This window comes from Hesperophylax consimilis, chromosome 12, assembly GCF_061612785.1.
Source record: "Hesperophylax consimilis isolate HC1 chromosome 12, BYU_Hcon_1.0, whole genome shotgun sequence".
Taxonomy (NCBI): domain Eukaryota; kingdom Metazoa; phylum Arthropoda; class Insecta; order Trichoptera; family Limnephilidae; genus Hesperophylax; species Hesperophylax consimilis.
Window position 1 is genome coordinate 23,627,936 of NC_142847.1, and position 25,959 is coordinate 23,653,894.

The following is a 25,959-nucleotide window of genomic DNA, read 5'->3' on the forward strand; positions in this document are numbered from 1 at the left end:
ACATGCAACAATGTTATAAAGGTAATTTTTATTCTTAACATCAATAATAATATAAGTATATACGAGTATATAAGTATATACCAATCAATATTTTTGCATTCGGGCAACATTTGCGATTTAGTGAAACTAAAACCAATCTTAATTTCTACATCGCTTTTAGAACTGGATGATTCTGGCTTTCAGTTTTTTAATGGCTACCTATTACTATTTCTAGAAATCAATGAGTAGGTAACGTTTGCTCAACATTATGTTTTTCTTATGAAGATGATCATAGGATTACATCAATGCTAAAAGCTAACGGAACATTAACTGATTTAACTTTTATTAATTTTAAAACTTTTCTCGTGACATAGGTAGGTACTTCTCACTTTTCTTTTTGAATAATCGAACATGCATGCATACCTATGCGTAAATGGGAACAGAATATGGAGATGTTAGTGAAAGTGAAAAGAAATTAGTACACTCAACCCGTTTTTCAAATACCTTCTGAATTATAGCCACATAATCCTTTATTTCATGTGATTCATCTAACTTTTCACTGCAGTAGGTGCGTTATGTAAACAAGGGGCGTGATTGGGTAGGTACTGACCTCAAAACTCAATATACACGGTGTCCGGAAACTCGTAGTACAAGCGGGAAACTGGAGAATCTACACCACATGGGGAACCCAAATAAACATAAAGTTTTTTGATTTGAGCATTTTCACAAAAAAAAAAAAAAAACAAAAAAATATATTTTTCGGCTATTTTAGGGTTAAAGTTTTTTCTGGTGTTTAGGGTTGAACAACAGATGTTTTAACCCTGCAGAGCAGAAATATTTTATGATTACACCGGATTAAATGAAGGGTGATTTCAAAATAATGCTTCAAATCCGAGTTTCTTCATTTGTTTTACTTTCAAATAGTTTTAATTAGTTGGGTACTTTGATCTTCAGTAATAATTTATAAGAATTTGATTAAAAAAAAAATCAACTTCTAACTCGATTTACTCGATAACGAAAGCTCAAATCAAAAAAAAAATACTACAAAATCGACTCCAAATGTGATGTAGATTCACCAGTTTCCCGCTTGTACTACGAGTTTCCGGACACCCTGTATATATATATATATATATTTGTTTATATTAACTCCACACAGGAGGCCCTGAAGAAAATAATTTCCCCCAGGGCCTATGTCATCTTTGGGGATGCTGTGTGGAGGGTCTTTTTGTGGAGAGGAAGGAGTGAACATGGGTCTTGAAGAGTCCCATGTTGTAGGAGGGAGGAAACACAGAGGCCGGCAGTTCGTTCCACAGCCGAGCTGTTGAACTTAAGAACGAATCGTAGAAGCGACCCGTTCTCATTTACTCATCTCCCGTTTCCTTTCGCTCACCGATATGTAAAAGAAACGATCCTGTGTATTAACGCTTGGAGTTCCGTTATATCCTCTACCTTTTACAAATTATTCATAATCGTAAGTAGTCAAGTGGTAGGTACCTACAACACATTAGGACAGTAGGTAGTTACCCACTTGTCATAGATTTTAACGACTCCCAGCGTTTTCACTGAATAACAAGTTTTTACTTTATGGAAAATGTGTAGAAAGCCGCGCATTATTTTGAAATTCGATTACGCCAACCGCGTCATATAATATTATTTAAAATTGGAATTCGCGCCTCCAAATGATCTTCCTCAAAGGCGAAAAAAATAGAGATGTGTTACATTCATCTCTAAGACAACTGCTTTGTAAAGATTTCAATGAAAATCCACATCTTCTACTAAGTAAACGGAAAATGTGTAGGTACCTACTAACGAATTAAATTTTTTTTAATAAATTTTTAAAGTTAGTGTTGTTAAATTTAATAATATTTTCTCTACCTACCTATTATCATGTAAAAAACAATAAAATTACTGTGATTGTTTAAATTTTATCGCTCTGTTACATAATCATTGAAAAGTAGTTTTCAAAAAGATATCTACTTTAGATAGGTACCCACATATTTGCCTCAAAAATGTACCTTTGTGTGCCTTTAAAAAAAAAACTGTAGTCACAACCTCAAAGTCCTTAGAAACATTACGCCATACGCATCAAGGCTTATTTGGTAGTGGCCCATGCAGATTATACAGGTGTCCGGGGGTAAAGTGCACTAACTTTGGGTGGTGATTCTACATGATTTTAGAAGTAGAAAAGATACATACCTTTTTTCGAAATTCCAACGTTTTAAGGTAGTTTTGAGGCAAAAAAGTTGAATTGCTTAAATGGGAAAATAAATATTCTTCTATGGAAAAATATTTGGGTTTGTGAAAAAAAAAGTGGTAGAAGTAAATTTTTTTTTTTTTACTTGGAGAATCACCTCCCGAAGTTAGTGCACTTTACCCCCGGACACCCTGTATGTTAAGGTGTCACTACGCTATAATCTTCCTCAGGAGAGGGGTCATATTAATTGAGGAACTGCCGCGGAATATCATTTCTTTGTATGGGATATGTCACCTTGACAGATGACAGCCGCGTGATCACGGCGCTCCGTAAATTAATATGACCTCCTACGGCAGGGGAGGGGGTCGCATTATTTTCAAATATCGCCTGGCTAACAGATCACGGCGTATCAACGTCACCACGCCCACACTTATAACACATCATCTGTCAGGTGTAACCGGTCTGAATAGAATTTTGTGGCGAGCGATATAATGTTATATAAACCGATTTGATGCGTAATGTGTCTCCCCCATAATACATAATAAATATGATTAATTTTATTGCTTCATGTAGTACTAACATAATATGTCATTTGTATAATATGCAATACAGTGTTGCCAGACGTTAGCACACAAATAAACCACGTCAGCATATACATAAATGTTCCTGCCATTTAAAAACAATTTCTAGTCAGAGGTAAGCACTTATGCAAATCTTTTATTTTTTTCTAAATAAGACCTGCGTTTAACTTCAAGTAGGTATGATATAGGGTTCTTACCTTCATTAAAAAACTGCGGCATCCTCTTCAGTTTCATCTTCTATCATCTTCCTCGCTTCGAAAATAAACAAATCGCCGCTTATGTTGTCTTCCGACGCGGCGAAATCACGGCGGGCGATTCAGTTGGCATTTGGTTGCAGCGCTGGTCGGTTGTTCTGACGGCCGTCTAAAGCGTCGGAAGCCGCGAGAAAAACATCGGAAAAGTTCGACTTCATACACGCGACGGGTTGGAAGCTTTCAAAAGTAATAGTGTTGTTTTAATAACTTTATATACCTACTAAAAATAAGTTATAAATCATTGAAAGTTAAATAAATTTCCTAAATTGAAGTTTTTTTTGCTAAGCGATAAGAAAAATATCGACTTTTGACCTACGCACTTTGTTTTTAAACATAAAACTTGTGAAAAAAACGTTGACAGCCGTAGAAAATAAATTCGTATTAAGCAATAAAACATTGGCACGTATTTATATGTATCTGTTTACAGTTTTAAAGTTTGTTCTATTCTTAGTTAATTTAGGTGGGTTATTTTTTCTCAAATTACATTCTACAATGATCAAATATTGAATAAGAACCCAAGATATTAATATTATCTATCAAAAAAACTGGTTAAAATTGGTTTTTGCACGACGAAATATCTAATTACTTATTTTTAAAACAGGTCGCGATTAGCTAGTCGAAAATAAGCAATTTTAAATCGGGTTTGTTAATATCAATTTGCATTAATTTGACGTTGAATCCTTGAATTGATTATAATATTAATAAACCTTCGTCTTCATAATAATTGTTCTTAATATAATTTAGTTTTAAAATTTTGAGAGTCGTAAAAACCAAACACTCTGTTAAACTTTAAAAAAAAATACAGTGTTTACTGATTAAAAGAATCTGCAAGTACACCTTCTCTTTATCAAAATTTTTTAACTACTGAAATATCATGTTTTTTAATTAATATTAGTTAATAAATATCTGAACTAACTGTCAATGAAAGATTCAATATTTATGAATAAACAAAATGTAGGTATCAAATGTCTAATGTTTTTAGGCCTTGATAATAATAATAATTTAGATTGTGCTTTCAGGAATTCCAAAAGCGATAAGATAAAAGTGTCAAAATAATGTTCATGTCGCTAAATCTGTTTTATCTACGAGCTAATAATAATAATTGACAGTGAAAATAGGTGAATGTGGATAAAATAAAAACATTATTAAACAACAACAAAGTTCACAGTTCGCAATTTCACAAATTCTGCTGATATGAAAAGATATTGACAGCCGTTCGTCTGCGTCTTCCAAAGTTATCAACAACAAAAACAACTTTGTCATCAATAATAGGTAGGTTTTTCAATATTTTTTGTTTTGTTTATGCCTAGTCTTATGTGTGATTCATTGTCTATGCATTTTGTGTCATAGCATTCCTTTTTCAAGTTTAATATTATGCAGGTAGGTATTTTAACTTCTTCTGTTAGGTAAAATTGACAAATAAAACTAGGATGTTATTCGATGTTGTGTTTCTGCCTACATACTCTGATGATGAATATTGCAATGTTATGCAATAAATATGAGGAATCACTTCAAAACACAATCACACTAAACAAAGATCTGATAGATATTGTTGTTTCCGTGCGACATCTTTTTCACCGTTCGAAGATTTTGTCAAACTTTGGCGAAGATTGAAAGAAGTAACAAATGGTCTGAAACTGGCTTCACCGCAGTTTGAAGAAGGCAACTTTCAGAAGGCGAAACAGTTTTCACACGTAAAACTAACCACACACCAGAATTTTGAAAAACGTAGGTAGGTATTTCATTTAAATAATAACATAATGTTTTATAGAAAGGAAGCACAATACGGTGTGAAGATCTGTTATTTTAAAAAAATCTGTATACGATTATTTTATCGATAACAAATGCATTGTTCTTTAAAACATCACATTAGGTATCAAATTACATAAAAAAATTAAATTGCTTGATAATTTTACACGTCCATATTTGATTGAGTTATGTTTATAAAGTAGGTAGGTAATAAAAGATCGCAATAATAATTATAAATGCATTCACAACGGCACTGCCGTAAATTAAAACACGAATACGAAAATACTTTTAATGTACCATTACAGAAAATTATAGGTATTTTTAAATGGTTAATAAAATTAACGGGTATAAACAATAAAAAATCCGGAATTAAACCAAGTGCTTTCATTATTTCGAAAATATTAAACCATTTTGTTTACCTGATTGCACTATTTACTTTTCTATTGAAATTTAAACTTATATAAAGAGGGTTTCATAATATGGTTTTCATTGATTTAAATTTATTAGTTAGAAGTAAACTTTTATGACTTAGGTACCTACGTATCCACGTAGAAATCTATCTTGAGAAATGTATTAGTTAGAAGTAATCTTTTATTGCTTAGGTACCTACCAGAGATGTGCTTTATTTCAAATAAATCCATTTCAAATGGAAATGCAAAATGCAAAATGGGTATTTTCCATTTTGCATTTTAAATGCTTTTCTAAAAACCATTTTGCATTTTGCATTTTCAAATGGAAAAGTTTTGACCCATTTCCATTTTGCATTTCAAATGGTTTTGGGTACCCATTTTGCACATCTCTGTTACCTACGTATCCACGTAGAAATCTTTCTTGAGGAATTCCAACTTTTTTTTTATTTTTTACAAAATTGATTATATAGTTGTTTTATTTATAATTAGGTAGTATTATTTTTGTTTACATATATCAAATAGTTTGCAGTGACATTTGAATTTTGTGCGTTATTATTTTTTTCCTGGTACTTGTGTTTTAAGAAAGGAGGAATAATAATATTTGGCTGATTTATATATAGCCGTTTTCGGGATAATTGCATAATCTCGTTAATTTAAGAAAAAAATTGGTAACAAAATAAAGAAAGAAAAATTTAATTGTTTAAATAAAGGAAGGATAAGCATATAGAGACATGAAAAATAATTTAAAAAAATTACAAAAGTATGTACATAATAAAAAAAAGTGTTTTATTTACACTATTATTACCTATATACGATACGTGATATACAATATATCATAATAAATCTTGCCAGCACAGTTATATTTCATCAGCGCGTGAGATAAAATGAATCATAGTTTATATATATAAATATGAATGTTTGTTTGTCCCCCATAGACTCAATACTACTGGACCGATTTAGGTGAAAATTTTTAAGTTTAATAGAAAAAGTAGTTTAGTAGAAGAAGATTTGACGCATTATCTCTGCAATGAAATGAGATACGGAGTCCAATTAAAATCGATATGTTGTAGTTTTTTAACAGTAACAATGTGGTATATGTACAATAGAAAACGGTAAAAAAGTTGGGCACGATCGAGTAACACTTAACGCATTATTCGAGGAAGACGATCAAGTGAAAAAAAACTTTTAAAAAGTAAACTTTTCAATACTTTAGAAAAATATTATTTTAAACTTGAAAATATTAAATAAAAAAGTTTTCAGGTACACTAGAATAAACAACAAAACTTTTTCAACAACAAGTTTTTTCATGAAAATTCCGTCATTTTTTTCTGTCCGTAGGAAGATTATTGAATAGTTTTATTCATTTATACACTGCGAACCATCATTTGGAGACCATTCAGACATTTTTTTTGTTCCCTAGTGTAAAAGTAATGGAACTTATATTAACAAGTTGTTTTAAATAGATAATAACGCTAGTAATTAACAAAATATGTGAGTACAGGTAAATGCCATAGTTTTAAGCAAACATGTACAATCTGAAGATGGACATGATTATCGGTAACCGGTCCAGTTGGAAATAAAACCAGTGAAATAAAGTTTAAAAAATGGTTTGAAAAAAAAATAGACATCCTAGGTTACATAGTTCTCAATCTATAAGTCATGATAGGGGTACGTAATTATTGTATGAATAATCAAATCTCTAAATAGTATAAAATAAAGTCGCTATCCGCGTCTGTCTGTTTGTGCGCTTAGATATTCTAAACTGCGCAACAGATTTTGATAGGGTTTTAACTATCATTTAGAATTTTTTTTCTGGAAGGTTTACATATATGATACAATATGTTTGTACAAGTTTGTACAGCGCCCTTGAGGTGATTTTGAACAAAAACGGCGCTATACAAGTCATCCAATTATTATTGTTATTATTATGTATATTATATTTATAGAAAGTAGATATTTTATAATCAAGTCGTAAACATTTATTTTCGGGGGCTTGCATTGTTATCGCTGGCCCAACTTCTTGAGATACATCAAAATAATGTAATACGGAATTTTATATCTTAAAAAGGCCCACAGAAAAGTTTTTTTGTTGTTTGTTTTTGGGGTGTTATGCCGTGTTGCGCTAACTCCTTCTTTAGCCGACGTTTCGGACAGCGTTGCAGTGTCCATCATCAGGGCAGATCCGGTAGATCCGAAGATGTGTAGACTCCTTCTTTAGCCGAAACGTCCGCTAAAGAAGGAGTACGCCGGGTACATATCAGCTAGTAGGTAGTAAAAATATCTACCTGCCTATACAGAATCTACCTCGAGTAGTTCGTTGTTTTTAAGACAATATTATTTTTAATTCGTTGTATTTTTTTGCTCTAACTCCATCAAATCACATAATATTTCTACATTATTATCACCCAGTACAACATGTACTAGAAAATGATATTTCTTCCAATTCCAATACAGGTAGGAACATGTACCAGTTAAAATTTATTGTTAGTACTAACTACTAACTGGTACTAATCGTTTGCTTTTTGCTTTATAAAAAACTTATCTCACGTAGTTATATTATTGTGTGGATGCAAGTAATGAAATGACGCCAAATCATAGACATATGAATATTAGTAGACCTGCCCTAAGTGATTAAAAGCGTATTATCCCCACTCCCCATACCGGTTCCATTGGAGCCGGCTGTGCTCGCGTATGGCCTCAAGTGAAATTTGAAAACGTGACGTCATCATTCTTATGCGAACTATGGTCGAGGCATCATCGGTTCATTTTACGAAATAACACGGCAAAATGTTGGACTTGTACTATGAAAACTTGTAAAAATAGATGTGAAAAAGAGAATAAACCCAATTGTCGTATTACATTCCATATATAAGCATTATTTTACTTTATTTTAAGCATATTCACATCGTATAATATGAATCAGTTGTTACTATCACATCGAGAAACGTCTGGACGCGAAACACAAAGCTGGTTGGTTGCTGGGAAGTAAATTATGAACATTTATAAAAGTGTCTTAACTAAATACTTAAACGAAATATTCGACTCTGAAAATAGAACCGAATTTTTTTGCCGAATTTGGACTTCGCAAAGTTGTTCATAACGTGGCGAGTAATTTGCGCTCCCATGTAAAAATGTCTATTCATTCAAAAGCAGATTTTACTTTTAAGAACTAAATGGTGATATTATAATGCGAGATGCCTATTTACTGTCAGATTGATTTATTGACGAATCACAGTCAGCTTCACTCCCTTCGTTCTTCAACAGTTGATTTTACCCCTCGCCATTATCTTCTCGTCTATTAATTCCTATGTCTGTGCGCCAAATGCATTTTTATTATGTTATTACTAATAAGTAAGTACTTAGTCATTATTATTTTTAGTATGCATCGTAAAACGTTTGCGTTATTTCATTGCGAAAGATTTTCAACCGTTACATTTAATTTTGTACTCATTGACTAACAATGTAGAATCAACAATATCATGCATAGTGATGTGACGATACATTCAGCTGCAATAATCTAGTGGACGTAAACAACTGACATACTCGTATAAGATGATTAGTTTTAAAATAGGTATACGTTGGTTCCATATGAAACTGTTTGACCATGATGACAAAATTCATATGGGATGGCGGTATAGAACTTCGGACTAGTGAAAGAGAGACAAACCGCGTGATACAGGGTTTTCAAAAAAGATGTGTTTTTTTGATATTCAAAGAAAAATGCCATTTTTAATATAAATGATCGAATGTTTATTTCATTATAAAGAGGAAGGTATGCCGTTAATAGTGAAAAATAACACCAGTCAAATGACCAACACGACCACGCCTACAGGACCATATCCTTTTCATGAAATTTTCCATAACCAATTCGCAAAGTGGATGCCTTATGTCCTCGATAGCCTCATGAATTCCATCTTTGAGGTCTTGAATCGACGCTGGGCTGTTGGCGTAGACCTTCTCTTTCACGTGGCCCCAAAGGAAGAAGTCGCAAGGTGTCAAATCACAAGATCTCGGTGGCCAATTGTGATCACCTCTTCGAGAGATAACACGGTCCGGAAACTTTTCCCGTAAAAGATCAATGGTTTCGTTGCTTGTGTGGCACGTAGTGCCGTCTGGTTGAAAGTAAGCGTGATCCAGATCAATACCATCCAATTCCGGCCATAAAAAATCATTAATTCCTTAATTAATATTAAAAAAAAACTCTTATTGGAAAACCCTATAAATCGTCCAGAACCAAAATGTAATAAGTAGTTTTATTCATTATTCTATGGTTGTTATTATAGTTGCGCTTGTCTTGAGCTCGGTTTGGTCGATTTAACAATACCTTCGCCCGCATTTTACGCCTTTTATGTCATTTTTTTTACTATTCCGACCTTACGCGGCGCGTTATTTTACACCGCGTTTATATGTACGGCGATTAGGTATATTTTGATGCAGTTGCAAGGAAACTAATTCAATGGTTTTTCAAGTCAATATTATTTTAAATCACTATATAATACATGCGTAAGGTCAGAAGAGTAAAAAACATGACTTATTACCGTGGCGTTTATTTGGTTAAAACGGTATTAAACCAGGGCGGTTTTAACACACCAACGTTGAACGGGTGTGTAGGAATATAATTAGTAAGACGGTATGTAGATATAATACCACATCAGTTTGGTAATATTTCGGTTATATCTATGCTTTATCAGGTTAGAATATAAAAACTGAAGAAATATATTATTTCATATACGTATCTCTATATCTAATGTCAAACCACAGTGATTGCTTTCTACGAAAATATCTACGTTATTAACTGACCGCATTAAACATTGTCAACTTTAATGAATTGTTTGAAATTAAGGAATGCTGAATAATAAAAGCAGTTGTCAGACGAGTTTTTTGTTAAATATAATAGCGACATAACCAAGATGCTACTTCGCATAAAATTGTGAATTTTTATTATTTGACCCTGATAGAAAATCTTTGGTAACCAATATTTCATTATTTTAATTAGATACTTCTGTGCCAACATCAATTAATTAGTAAGTATATTATTACATTTGAAAAATGAAGGATATTTTAGAATTTTGCTTTCAATATCCTTAGAATATTAAACTTTTTTTCGATTGGTCACCGATGGCAGAAGGGACCAGAGATGATGGAACGTCACACATCTATATCCTTATACACTCCTTGCTTCATCCACAGTCATATATACGTTCACAGTGTTATCATAATACAGGATTTTCCAATTAGAGGTGTTATTTTGAATAGCCCGCTATTTCGGTAGATGTTACTTTTGAAGCTGTAATTTTTTTACATTTGACAAGTAGAAACTACGCCATTAATAAAAATGGAACGATACACGCTTCAACAACGCATTGAAATTATTAAAATTCACTTGAGTGAATCAAATGCAATATGCAATTATCTTGAGTGATGAGGCCCATTTCCACCTCGGTGGCTTCGTCAACAAGCAAAATTGTCGCATCTGGGGCTCGGAAAACCCAAGAGTTATTGTTGAAAAGCCTCTCTATCCTCAACGTGTAACTGTTTAGTGCGGTTTATGGTCCGGCGGAATCATTGGACCTTACTTTTTCGAAAATGAGGCTGGAGCAACAGTTACGGTGAATGGATTGCGCTATTGAGAGATGATTAATGATTTTTTATGGCCGGAATTGAATGGTATTGATCTGGACAACGTTTAATTTCAACAAGACGGCGCTACGTGCCACACAAGCAACGAAACCATTGATCTTTTACGATTGAATATCAAAATAACACCTCTTATTGGAAAACCCTGTATATGTCTCCCGTGGATGTTCACTTCTATTTTAATGACGGGTGGGGCTTTTACATGTTATAAGATGGTTATGGATGCACCTACTATAATTTTGTTACATTACAATTTACAGTGGTCACTGATTCTTTCCATCCACTTCATGTATTTATTTATTACGTATGAATAGTAAACATTGTATATTAATACAGTACATATTTATTATACATAACTAAACTGTGTTAGTAACATTTTTTTGTATTTGTTAAGTGATAAATTAAATTAGTGCACTGAGTCGGTATAATTATTTCCTTCCATTAGTATTCTGGGCAATGAGGAATACATATGGTAGTTAGTACCAGAATTTCTGCAATGAAAAAAAATTGACTTCCAGTATTACGTACTGGAATCCAAAAGCTGATCAATGCAAGCAATTATGGACTAACAAATGCATTGTTTAGATTTTTGTGTAGAAATATCAAGTCAGTGAAAATCCTTCTGTCAGAGAATTTAACCATATTCTTGTATGATTCTCCTGACAATTTTTTCTTTGTCCATCCTTTGTACGTGCCTTTTGTAAACCATTGAAGCATGTTTTCTTAATATTATTCATTATGCTTACGTTGGCCTTGCATTCTTTTCGCATAAACACGAAATGAGCGACGGTATATTTGGAAACGAAAATATTCCAACTTTTTTTATTACACAGAAAATTGTCGTTAATATTAAGCGGAAAAAACCAGATGCCATATTTAATTAGGTCAGGAATGAAGAGACAAATTCTCATTTTTTCGGTTTCCTTTTACCCAACTAAATTAGGCAAAATGGCGTTATGTTATTTATTTCAAAAACAGTAGGTAGAGTGATCAATTCCATGCTTCAGAAATCTAGTCCCAAATGTTTGAATTTACCGAAAAAAGAATTCACAACCTTAAATTATTCATCGTTTTAGCGTATATACTCGGCTTTTCTAGAGATTTGGATAGAAAATTGTGGACCAAACAATATGGTTTCTTATTATTAAGCTTTTTGGCAATTATAATTAATATTTCTGACTCGTAAAATTCTTGGTGGAAATGAAGATGCGAGCTTAAAAGAATTGATTTGGAAATTCTAGACAGAAAAGGCTTTGCAAATTTAACTGTAAACCAGTGCTTGCTTTTCAAGATTTTTTTCTTAACCCTTCAGTCATTTCATCACATTTGTTCAGTTTGTAATGTTTTCAGTGTATTTTAAATGCGCTAAATACATCATATTTTTTTAATTTTCCGTAAAACCAAATAGTGTTTTAGAAACTAAATAAAATTATCTTTCCGGTGTATGCAATTAAAATAAACATTACTATTTTTAAATAATAAAATTTTAATATCAAACGTGAAAAATATTGTCGCTTACTTAATTTTTTACTCCAATCATAGAAAATTTGAGAGAACTTGATATTTCAAAAACACGTTCGTTTTGTTTGGCGAAATTGTAACAAAAAATTATGTTCACTTTTATATCGATCATATAATAAAAAATAATTTTGAAGTTAAACGGATTGTTACGATAGCGGCGCGAAATATGAATTAGTATTCATTTTGGCTATTTTTAGGAATTTATTAATTTAATAATTTATTATTTTTACGATTTTATTAATGGATTCCAGTATAAATATTTGAGACAAACTGGAAAAAAATATTATTTCCCTTTCTAACAAATACGACAAATATGTATTTCCGCGTGATAAAAAAAAGATAAAAAAATCATTATAAAATATGGACGCCCGATAATCCTCAAACGCTGGAGGGGTTAACTATTGTTTAATATCTAGACTTGTTGGTCTTTCACACTTAAATGATAGAAGGCACATTAGAAAAAAATCTCTTATACAAATAATATTACGTTCATTGTGCACGAATTGTTTGTGTTGACAAAAACACACAAGAAAAAGTGTTATTCACTCTTCAACAATTTCCATATCTTTTTTCACAGATTTGTTTTTCTTTTTAGAGACAAAATAAATGGTCACTCATTATGTTTTTTACATAGATTCTCGATTAATTTATTATTAAAGACATTGACGAGCTCCGTGGTCGAGGTATAAGGCTCTCGACTGGTAATACGAAGGTCGCGGGTTCAAATCCCAGCTTGCCTAAGGAAATTTTAATTAATAAATTTGTTGAATTTCATAAATTATTCTTTAAAAATAATATATATTATACTTGCGACACGTTACAGGGTGGTAGATACTGTCAGTATCGCCCTGGTGTAATACCACGATCCAGAATTGAAACGCTGCTTGAAATGGCTTCAGCCGTGTTTGGTGATCACATTTGAATAGTCAGGTACTCCCCCAACTTCCTCTTCCTCATCTCCTTCCCGTCCCCACTGTCTTCAGCCTCACAACATACCCCAATTGGCAATGCCATAGTCTCACCGGCTCCCGACGGTTGGGAACAGTTGATTTGTATTATGTTTATATTTTATATAATCTAGTGTGTTATAAATGTCGATTTTAGACAAGCGATGAAAAGTTACTGATATAAAATATTACTAATTTATTAAGAATCTCTTCAAATTATTTGTTCAGTTCCCACGAGTTCCTTCTGTACCTATGTACAATATGGCTAAAGTGATTTAAGATAATAAATCGTTCCGTATTCTTGCACCGCCATTTACGATCTTTAGAATTCAAAATCGTCCTAGTGTAAACACAATGAATATGTCAAACTACGAGTAACGGACTGGCCGTGTAACTGAGTACGATTTCACACGATTGAACCCGTAAATAGGGAAATGCGTGTTGTTTTTCTTTTGACTTTCTCTGTGACTCTGACATTTTGTGCATTGGAAAGTACCATTTCGGTGAATTTACATATTACTATGTTTGATGTATAACACGCGTGCTATATTAACATGAATGATACAGGTGTGTGAATGTGTATGCATTGACAACACTTGTAAAATAATAAAATTGTAAAGTATTTGAAAACGTCCGTTTTCCGCCCTTTAATTGAAATATAAAACATATTAAAAATATTATCATTATTTTATTACACAGTCTGTATGTGCAGATAGAGAAATAATAGTTCGTTTTGATTTTAAGTCCAACAGATAGCGCTGTTAAAAAAAATCCTGTCTTAGGTGAAATCTATGTAAATATAGGTATATAAAATACACGCGTATTCGAATGCAACGTTGTGTCAAAATGCTGTCTTAGGTGACATCTATGTTAATATAGGTATTTTTATTAATTTTATTTATTTAACGCCCATAGGGCTTTTACATGGTTGGTAGTATAATTTTAATTTAGACAGATACTTTGAAACATAAAAAATAAGAATGAAATTACTTTTGATAAAAGCAATGAACAAGTCATTCAAACACAAGAAACAAAAACAGAAAATTACAGCTATTTGTAGGTTTTCATGATGTGTTTAGGAGTATTGTTGAAATAAATGTTTTAAATGATCCACAAAACTTGCCAAGTTGGTATTGAATATGTCAACATCACCCAAGTAATGATTTTCCATGGTGTGAAGTCGTTGTATCGGAGAGTAGTTACACTTATGTGTGCTGCTGTAGAATATTGTATTTTGTCGTGTTGTTACTGTGGGTGTATGTATGTTTATAAGTTGCAGGAGTTCACAACAGTCGAATTTAGAGTGGAGTATTTTGAATAAGAACGTCAAATCGTTTATTTTACGTCTATCTTCTAATGTATGTATTTTTAGAGTATTTAATAGGAAATTGTATTTTAAGTCTTCGACAGGGATATTTAATTTAAAATTTATAAAACGTAGAATTTTTTTTTTGTATTCGCTCAATGTTGTTAATGTGAATTTTGTAAGATGGAGACCAAACTACTGAGTTATATTCAATTAGACTTCTTACTAGAGATACATATAATAGTTTAATGGCAATATATAAAATGGTATGGCAGGTATATAAAATACACGCGTATTCGAATGCAACGTTGTGTCAAAATGTCAAAGCAATCAGTGAAGACCTTTCAAACATTTACATTTTTATTTATTTAGATTTGATAAGAATGCTTATTTTTTAAATAGAGTTTTTGTAAGCCGCACAGGAGACTCAACTGTTTCTGACTGTCGAGAGCCAGTAGGACTATGGCATTTACAATTGGGGCATGTTGTGAGGCTGGATGGGAGAGGAGGGATTTTGTTTTTGCGATGAGTACCATTATAATGAGGATATTTTGTATAAAATCCAATAAAATAATTATTAAAATCAGATCTAAATAACATGAAGAAAGGAGAATATTTTAGGAAATAAAAGGTTTTGTATATTTCCTAAAATAAAAAATTAAAATATTTACCAAACCGCCGAATTTTAATAGGCACACATTATGGCTATAACACTTCGTTTCAACTTAATAACTACAAGAAATTAATTACATTTGGAAAAACAAAATTTGCATTTTAAAATACATATTTATATATCATTTTTATTTTGTTTAGCTGAAACTCGACAGATAGACTCATTTTCGATGACAATGCATTATATCAACTTTGGATGGCAATCGCGTACACACATGCGGACACATACGTATTTCTCTGAAATCGGATAATATTACAGCAGTTAATGTATGATATAAATGTAAGTCCTACCAGTTGGTAGAGTTGACAACTCCAGTCCTTGCGTTGGATGGTTCAATACTCGGTATTAAAAAAAAAATTTAAAAAGTTGTTTAATTATTTAAAAATAATTAAACAACTTTTTATTTTTACGAGTTGATTTTTTAATCAAAGTTAAAAATTTCGCCACCATTTTGAAATTAAATTACTTAACTAACCCAAACTAAGAACCTAATAATCTCATTTGTACATATATAAATAGCAGTTTCCTGTGGTCATTTTTGAAAAAAAGTGTAATTTCCATAATCTGTGCCTAAAAGTGCGACGGTTTGGTAAATAATTATAAAAAAAACTAAGAACCTATACCCAGAAACATCATAATTATAATCACGCTATTTAAAATAACCTAATAAATTGTCTGTTGGTCATTGGAATATTTTATTAGATAGGTAAAGGTTTTATAAATAAAAGTGTTTAGCTTCTCGAAACCAATATTTTTACAGTGTTATATTGCGAACGCAGTGAAATGCTAATATTAAAACGTAGATTACACAGTCGATTTGTTAACAAATCTTTAAATAGGTCGGTAATACATTATTATTATTATTGACTAATAAAACTATAGTTGAGATGTTGTTTAGCATACCGTTTCATTAAAAGTGCACATAAATTAATGGAATCGCGTTCATATGATTATATTATTTGTCTTACCATATTACGCGCTGATCTTTGCCCTTGCTGGCCTTAGCAATGATAATAAAAATATATATTTTTTTACTATCATTTAATTAAGTCATTCTTTTTTTAAAAAGTTTTTGCAAAATTCGATATTAAATAAATTGGATGGTGATTGGTTGTTTCTTACGGATTGCCGGTTTTAATACCTCAAAAATAATCTTAAGGCAATGCACTACGTTGTGTAATATTTTAAATCAACACCATCCGCCTGTTTTGATTTATGCAAGAAAAAAACATGGCCAAAAAGTGCCTTTTATTATATTTAATTTTTTTTCGATCATTATCTAAATAGCTTAAATTGCCACATTATACAATAAAATCATAACCGAAAATGGGTTCGTAAGTCGGAGATTTTGAACTTTAAAGCAATTTTCATAGGCCTCATACATTATTTTTTTCTGGGCTTATTATATGCTTATGTAAAAAATACTCGATTATTTCAAAAGCCAAGATGTATTCTACTCGCAGTATTTAATTAAAGCATCTGAAACATTTCTAGGCGACCAAATATTCAAACCAAAACATATGATTTTGCATTACTACGTATGGCATCGCCTTAATAAGTTATCACTCCCTGAAGTTTGGCGGTAAAAGCGTGAAACACAGCGTATGGTGATGAGGACGGCGGTGATTGTGCATATGTATTTTAGAGTCATCCAACAGATATAATCAGTCATTCAAGTGATAGGGAACTCGACACATCAATATTAATAAAGGAAGCCACGCTGCAAGTCACAGCATAGAAATCTATTAGGTACGTACTATATATATAATCCACTCCGCGACCGCAGAGAGAGGAAATGGAATGAAGATCAGTTAAAACAAATGGCAGCTATGTACAGATCGACACGCTTAACTTTTTAGTCGGTGGTATCGCAAATGTGGATATTGGGGATGCCAGTGCCAAATAAATTCTTGTATTTGGCCTCGACTGGTAACCCCAATGTCGCGGGTTCAAATCCTGACGTGAGCAAGTAAATTTATTTTAATTAATTTTTTGTTTTTTCACAACTTTTAGAAGCTCTATGAATTTTTTCTGCCTCTTTTGCTCTACAATTTTTTTCTTACTTTTTTAAGCTGTATTAATTTCATCTGGCCTATTTAAGCTTTATGAATTTCTTCTGGCCTTTTTAAGAAGCTCTACGAATTTGTTCTGCTTTTTTTAAGTTGTATTAATTTCATCTGGCCTTTTTAAGCTCTATGAATTTCTTCTGGTCTTTTTAAGCTCTACGAATTGCATCTGGCCTTTTTAAGCTCTATGAATTTTTTCGTGCATCACTTCTCATGGTTTTTCTCCTTTGTATCATTTTTTATAGTTTAAAGAAATCCATTTGAAAGTATTTTGAGTGCCCAAAAACCTGCATAGTTATCTATGTCAAAATATACAAGTAATGGTTTTGAATTTAGAACAAAGTGATAAACTATGTTCTAAATTCTAAGCTTTTGAAAATAATGCCCTGCAATTGATGCCAACATTTCGACTCGTGGAAAACAAAAGCTCAAATTTACTCACAGCTTGACACGGATAACTTCGCAGGCAGCCAGAAGAGGAACTTAATATACCTAATTGTTTATTATTATATTTTTTTGTTTGCTTCAAGGTTTTATGCTTATTTTTTATGATATGTATACAGTGTTTCACATCGACACAAACGGGAAAAACATGTGTACTAACTAATACCCAATAATATTAATTATACTTCCAACTTCTGACATTCCACACATTCTGGTGGCGGCGTGCTACACTACCGCCTCCTAGCGGCGTGAGTTGTGCACCTTGGTTTTCTTCAATACAATTTAATTTTACGTGAAATATATTGTTTATTTTACGCTATTAAATTTAAAAATCAACAAAAATGCGGCTGTTAACTCTGTCTTTGATGGTTAAGAAAGATAAGAAAATCTTTTACAATTGTGAAATATTTGAATAAATAAAAATGTATTATATATTAAGATAATACAAACATATTTAAAATGTATTATGTATTACGATAATACAAACGAATTCAAAAATTAATATTACTTCGACATTGACGATGATTTATAACTTCTACTTGAACACATATAATACAGATTTGCTGAACATTAAAAATGAGATTATTAAATTTTTTATGGTATATCCACTTTTTATGTAATAAAGAACATTTTGTTACCTAGGATTTAATAGACTTATATTTTATTTTACCAACTAACCTGTCAACGCATTTTGAAATCCTAAAAGACTTGATTTGTTTTTGTTGTTTGTATTTATATTACATCTGTAAACCGTACGTACAGAACCTACATTTTGAACAGTTTTAAATATTTTTTAATTAATATTGATCAAAATACAAATTAGAAAGCGCAAAACACGACCACCAAGTACTATGTAAATTCATTTTGCGGAATGTCAACATCAACATACTATACTAGCGCCTCTAGCGGCCAGCATTGTTGATTCTGCCGATATTTTACTGGAGTTGAACGTATTATTAATATTATACGGTATTTGGTACAAACAGTACTATCAACGTTCATGCATTTATGGATTTAGACAACTTAAAAAGGTGTAGATAATTCCAGTAAGTACCTACATGTCGGGAAGTTTACCGCAATTTAAAATTGTTATCTTAACTTCACAGTAGGTACGCATGAGAAGAGTAATTTAAATTTAAAGGTAATGCTTTTGGAAAATGGTCTTGTGCGACAATACATTACACATTTTATTTTTTGTTTATTTAATAAATAATTTTTATTTTTTTTTATAATATTCTCGACAATGTTTTAGTAAAATTTTAAATTGTTTATTCCGGACTGGTAAGTGGTAACACCAATGTCTACAGTAGAGACACCTCCTATTGCCTAGTTAAGTACGCCTGTAATATGCCTCTAACTCTTCAGGTTATTATGATACGGTCATATGCAAAATGTTGTAGGAATTAGCATTATTTGGAATGCAAGAAAAATTGCAAAAATGCATTACAAACAAGACGTAATGTTGGTATTTGGGCGACGCTTGCTACCGTTGGCGAGGCTAACATGCGATTTTAATAAATTATGTCAGGTAAAACAAATTACAATGAAAGTGGCTTGAGAACGAATAAATTATGCCTATAATACTAGCATGTAAAGCTTTATAGCATGCTACGGAATATTATACACTTCTTCGTCAAACATTTTTCTTGACTTTGTTGTTGAGAAGGTTATAAGTTTCAATAGATAAATTGATGGGACAAGTAAAAAGAACAATTGAATAAATTGATGGGAGAAGCAAATAGAACAATGAATAAATTGATGGGCGAAGCAAATAGAACAGTTGAATAGATTGATGGGTAAAGCAAATAGAACAATTTCTTAAATCAACAGGTGAAGCAAATGGAACAATGAATAAATTGATGGGTGAAGCAAATAGAACAATTGAATAAATTGATGGGTGAAGAAGACAGAACAACTGAAGAAAAGTTTTTGTCACATATTTTTGCTTCATCACTAATTTTAAAAAATATAACTGACAACTTAATCAACATTTCTAGAAAAATTTAATTATAAACGTATAAGTGGAGCTTATTTGTTATTCTATACCAGAAGTTACTATAAGGTTTGCCTTCGATTTCTACATATTTTCGTAATTAGTTCCAACAGAGGCCAACATTACTGAATTGTACTATGAAATGTAAAATATTGTACCAAAATAAATAAATAAACGTTTTCTTAGAGTAACGCGAAGGGATGATTGCTTAATTACTTTGTACAGATCTACGACACAACTGTCGCTATTGTGGATGTTACAGATACAATCTCTGTCCATCTGTGATTTTTCAAGAATTCCTTTAAAATAATAATACAAAAATTCCAGCTCGAAATTGTTCGAACATTTCCAATCCGAGAAGTCTGTCAAAAAAATCAACATTCTTGAAGTTTGAAGTACAAAAAATCAACACGGGATACAAGTATACACGATGAAAGTGTTTATTATGCTCTTGCACAAGGTTTATGAAGACAGTGGCCACACCAATGGACATGCCACACCAAATTCTCTACAGGCGAGAGGATTTGTAGACAAACAACCGGCTTGATTGTAAATGTGAAACTCAATGAGTTCCTCGTTAATGTGAGCCGATTGCGTTTTGGCAACCGCGCCGCTAGGTTCATCTATAAATACTATTCTCATTCCAAGTATAACTTAATATTTCAGTAGCAGAGTGTTCCGTTTAGTTTTTTTTAAGCGAACATCCCGTCTTGTTACGCTAATAAGACGTATCAATTTTCAGCAAACAACAAAAGAAGTTATCGATAGTGGTGAATAAAGTTCTTCCTAAAATAGGAATTGTTATTTTTAAATAAGGGTTTTCCGTATTCATTTGGATTGAATACCAGCCCTTTAAGTTTGAGTAAATACGCAATTTTATATACCTATCCTTACTTATGTAGCTGATTACTATTCAAAGTAATAAGTAGATCATTTTGTTTTACCGTTTTTAGGAACATCTTGAGTAGGGCAATTTAAAAATTTATTTCGAAATTTCTTTATTATTTACAAATAATTTAAATTAATAAAAATAAAATAAAATCGAAAAAATTAAAACATATTATACCTACCCTCTAATACCTGTTGAAAACCCGTAACTGCCTTATAGTGATTTGTTTTTGGGATGTTATGCCGTGTTTCGCTACCTCCTTCTTTAGGCAACGTTTAGGACAGCATTGCAGTGTCCATCATCAGGGCAGATGTGTAATCAGATTACACTAATACTTTTAATAAAATCTCAAATCATACGTGCCGTAACTGTCTGCTTAACAACTTACGGCAAGTCCGAAAAGGCTTTATTTCAAATCATACGTGCCGTAACTGTCTGCTTAACAACTTACGGCAAGTCCGAAAAGGCTTTATTTCAAATCATACGTGCCGTTACTGTCTGCTTAACAACTTACGGCAAGTCCGAAAAGGCTTTATTTCAAATCATACGTGCCGTAACTGTCTGCTTAACAACTTACGGCAAGTCCGAAAAGGCTTTATTTCAAATCATACGTGCCGTAACTGTCTGCTTAACAACTTACGGCAAGTCCGAAAAGGCTTTATTTCAAATCATACGTGCCGTAACTGTCTGCTTAACAACTTACGGCAAGTCCGAAAAGGCTATATTTCAAATCATACGTGCCGTAACTGTCTGCTTAACAACTTACGGCAAGTCCGAATAGGCTTTATTTCAATATTAAAGGAAAAAGGGAGAGAAGGGGAAAATAGAAAAGAAGCAGAAGATAACCCAAGAGAAATGATTTGGAAGTTGCGGGAAGGCACTTATTTTTGCATTTTTATTTTTGATTTGGTATCTTCCATTCTGAAAATGCGAAAAAACTACCTACTAAATTTGAGAGGACTTTCCTGAAAATTTTAAACCCGTGATCTTTGTACTGTGAGGTGACGCCTATTAACGCCTTGCCAAAGCGTAATATTGGCAGTGCCAATAATTCTTCAGCTAATGACAGACAAATAGTAAAAAAATATGATGGAGGTGCCAGCCAGTAACTCTGCTTACCACTAAACTTCTTGGCGTAAATTTCAAGAGGAGTGAGCGTCAATTCATCTTTAAAAACAACCAGAAAAAAACAAGAATGTATGAGCGGTGCATTTAAGAAATATAAAAAAAGTGTTCTTGTCACAAAGATGATAAATTTAATGAGATTTAAGAATCTCACGGACACGACTTTTCAAACGGTTTGTTATCAAATTATCCGACAACTTTTATTTTCAAGGCAATGTTTTCATGTTTTCAAATTTATTCCAGAGTAGAATTGAAAATTTCGTTGAATTCTATTATTGAATTATATTAAGCTATGCTTAAATACTAGATCTGGAAAACCATGTTCTGCAAAAAATCTTCTTTACTTTCCCCTTCCCGTACCCCATTGCATTCCTCATCACAATCTTCTGATCGATTGATCATTGATCTGTTATTAGTTAGTAAATATTTATTCTTTCTTAATCACGTTACGAATGAAATAATTTTTCTTTGTTGCTCGATTAATGAATAGTAGCAGTTTTAAAATTTTATAGGTATATCAATAGTTTTACATAAGAACGTTAAAGTACAATTTTTTTTCTTAGTACCTATACTAAATAAAAAATAATTTTATTTTCTCAATAATTACAAATTAACTTTGAAGTATCATTTTAATTTAAATAAAATAAATATCTTTATAAACACAGCTACTTAATCAAAAAGGATAGACATAAAAAGTATATAAATATATTGTTGAAAAAAATACTAGCATATATTGAAATTATTTGGCGGTTAAGAATAAGTTGACGTAGCACAGTGGTTCCGTGCACCTGACCGGCAATCAGAAGGTCCGGGTTCAATTCCCGTCGGCGGCATTTATTTTTTCAATTTATATGTGTGTTTCAGGCTAATAATTATTACTTATAATAATTTGTTAAATAAAATAATACTATAAAAGTATAATGCATACGTTTATCCTGCCAAAAAAACATTAGTTTTGATTAAATAATGGTGTTTATAAAGTTATCCATTTTATTTAAATTTAAAAATAATTTTATTGTTCGTGTAGACTTGTACAAACAAGTTATCCTTAGTTTTTTTTAATGTAATTCTAGCAATTCTTGTTTTATGGGATGTTATCTATGTGTGTGCTCTGACATAATATACGCTATGTTTTTTTGTATGAAGTCACAAAATTTGGGCATTTTTAACACTGTGGTGACAGAATACGTATGGTCGTGTGATTGCAAGTGGATTATGAACATGGCACATTTTTATACACATTTTTCTTGTACAGCTACCAACATAAATAGGTACCTGCTAATTTATTAAAAATCTGGTCAAATTATTCGTATTTCGATTTAAAATGGGACTCTAGTAATTTAACGAATGAATTGATAGGTTTCCTGAACAAACTATCAGTAAAACACGAAGGTGTTAAGTGGATGTGGGAACAATTTTTCTTAAAAATTCAATTATTTTCGCATTTTGTCATTATATTCTTTAGAATAAACGAAGCTGTATGAACACGTGTTCTGATATTTTCTGAATGTAATAATAGTTTGTTATAAAATGGCCTGCCATTGCGTTTTACGGTATTTAAATGAATCAGCAATACTAATTTTTCTTCGTGTAGGTGTAGACCAAGGCTGCCCAACCTTTTTAGCAGTTGGGCGAAATTGACGATTTTGAATCACTGGCGGGCCACTGAATACCTGACGGTTCCTATTTCCATGGGGGGGGGGGGTTGTTAGAGAATTTCTATAAAACATAATTCCCCACAAAAAAATTCCGCACACCCGAACATCATATGTGATACCCCACAGCATTTTTCGAATTCCATGTGGGGGGGGGGGGCGGCTACAGGATTCCATTTCGACGCAAAAAATATTATGTCGAAAACCGGTGTATTTTTGTTTCAAAAGTAAGTTCAACAGGTTAGATTTTTTCGTCGCTGATTCTCGTTCTGAGTAGCCTAAATAGCGATAAATCGCCGTCGTTGGCAACACTGGTGACCGCGCGCAAGCTGCATTGTTTGTTTTACCGCGGGCCCGCGACACTTTTTCAAATTGGCGGATTGGCGGGTTTTTTGAAAATGTTTCACGCGGGCCACTTATAATTCGTTCGCGGGCCACATTGTGGCCCGCGGGCCTGGGGTTGGGCAGCCTTGGTGTAGACTATCTAACTCTTATTCCTTCAAAATGATTCTATGCTTTCTGGCCAAGAGTTGAAACAATACTAACGGCCACTATGATATCGTTTTTCTGTAAACCAATCTGAATGCAAATTCGCAATAAGACGAAGGACTTACTAACTTTAGATTAAATCTGTCCTTTCTCTGATCTGTGAAAGTATATTATTGCCTCGGTCGTCTAGCCGAAAAGTGTACACGATAAATAGCTGATAACCGTAAACCGGATTGATTTAAATAGTACCTATTACGGAACAAAAAATACTTGCAGCGTTTTCAGACTGGACCGTGACCTCCGCATTACAAGGTCAGTATCAGGCATCAGCCTATTAGCCGTGGAGTCCATCGTACAGTAAACTTTTTAAAAGTAAAAAAGAACTGCATTAACAATCTATAAAATCAGGCGAAGCCGAATAGTATTATTGTATATTTTTCGTTTTGGTCTAATTGCTTTATACATGGCTATTGCCATTACAACGTTGTTTTATACACGATTACTGCATATATTATTCCACAAGCTGAATTATCAATCAGAGGAGTTTCAAATAAAAACAAGAAAGAATGATAAAAAATACGAGGATAAACAATTAACAAGGAAAACAACATAAGACATAAAAAAGTATAAACGTAAATAATTGAAGGAAAAAAAGAAACAGCAATCTAGTGATTGTAACAGACCTTTCAGGTTTAGAGACACGTGGACGATCTTATGCTGCGAACACGGAAACTATTAAGAATTTGGTCAATTTATTCGTTTTCCTGTTAAAAATGGGACTGGAGGCCTATAACAAATGATATGATAAATTTCATAACTAACTATCTGAAAGCACGAAAATGTTCCGAAAAGTCGGAATACGTGTTCTTTAAAATAATTCTATTTCTCCATTATATTTATTCGGAAAAGGGCACCTGCGTGAAAACGTGTTCAAATATATTCTGAATGACTAATATTTTATTGGGAAATTGGTATGTATAGTAATTTGGTTGAGTGTTTATTGATAGATGGCTGTAGTCATAAAGCTTACGCCAGAGTCCGTCAGATGTCGCTAGGGTGTAACAGGTACTTGCGAGATTATATTATCAGAGAGCAAGCTCTTGAGACGCAGAGAATTGCCTACCCTCGGGTAACAAACAGTGTAGTTTAACCAAAAAATTTTATTGTAACGTAAATAAACGCAATTATATAAAGAACCTTTTATTATTTTATAGAGTTCCCAACACCCGAAGTCTGAATAAGTAAAGGCAGATATAACAGAAATGATCATGCAGTCACATTTTTCCTAGTATTTTATTAGAAAACGGTACTAATTTTTTTCCTTGTATAAATTTGCGGGACGAAACACGAGCTGAACCACGAATTATGTGATAGGTACAAACCAATCGTTGCTCCGTTGCTTTCCCACAATTCGTGTTTCGGCTCCCGCTTCGGTTCGCAAATACATACGCATCATTAGGATACTATCCATAGGTATCTAGTATTGCAAGCGCTACCCAGTTCGGTCGCAGTGACGTGAAAAGTTTGATGCTGTGTTGAATCGTTGCACGTTTATTTACCTACCTACTCTAAGGCCTTCTTCCACAGGGCTACGAAAGTATCCGATGTTTCGGCTCCCACTTCGGTTCGCAAATACATACGCATCATTAGGATACTATCCATAGGTATTTAGTATTGCAAACGCTACCCAGTTCGGTCGCAGTGACGTAAAAAGTTTGATGCTGTGTTGAATCGTTGCACGTTTATTTACCTACCTACTCTAAGGCCTTCTTCCACAGGGCTACGAAAGTATCCGATACTCGACGATTCTTGTGAGCGAAGTATCTTTGCGACTTCACCGTCATATATTTATTTGTACGGAAGTTCGGTACTTTTTCGGATGCCGGTTTCGGACTCCAGTCTCCCGCGATCAGCTGCAGCCGGTTGAAAGCGATACTCGATATGATAGTCCAGCAAAAATGATCATCGATCAATCTCATTGTCACTTGTGTCAGAATTTTTTTAACAGCGCGCGTGCTTTAGATCAATGCTAGGAACAAAACAGTCA

General features: G+C 32.6%; 1 protein-coding gene across 2 annotated transcripts in view; it reads left to right on the forward strand.

Moving 5' to 3' along the window:
- The first annotated feature begins 3,077 nt into the window (after positions 1-3,077).
- Positions 3,078-25,959, forward strand: part of LOC149419345 (extracellular serine/threonine protein CG31145) — a 303,213-nt gene continuing 280,331 nt past the window's right edge. The window contains exons 1-2 of one of the 2 annotated variants that reach the window (XM_089638246.1): positions 3,078-3,194; positions 4,028-4,280. The gene's annotated coding sequence lies outside the window, so the exon portion shown is untranslated. Of the gene's footprint in view, positions 3,195-4,014; positions 4,281-25,959 lie in introns of both variants that reach the window. The other variant, XM_089638245.1, reaches the window with a different exon arrangement.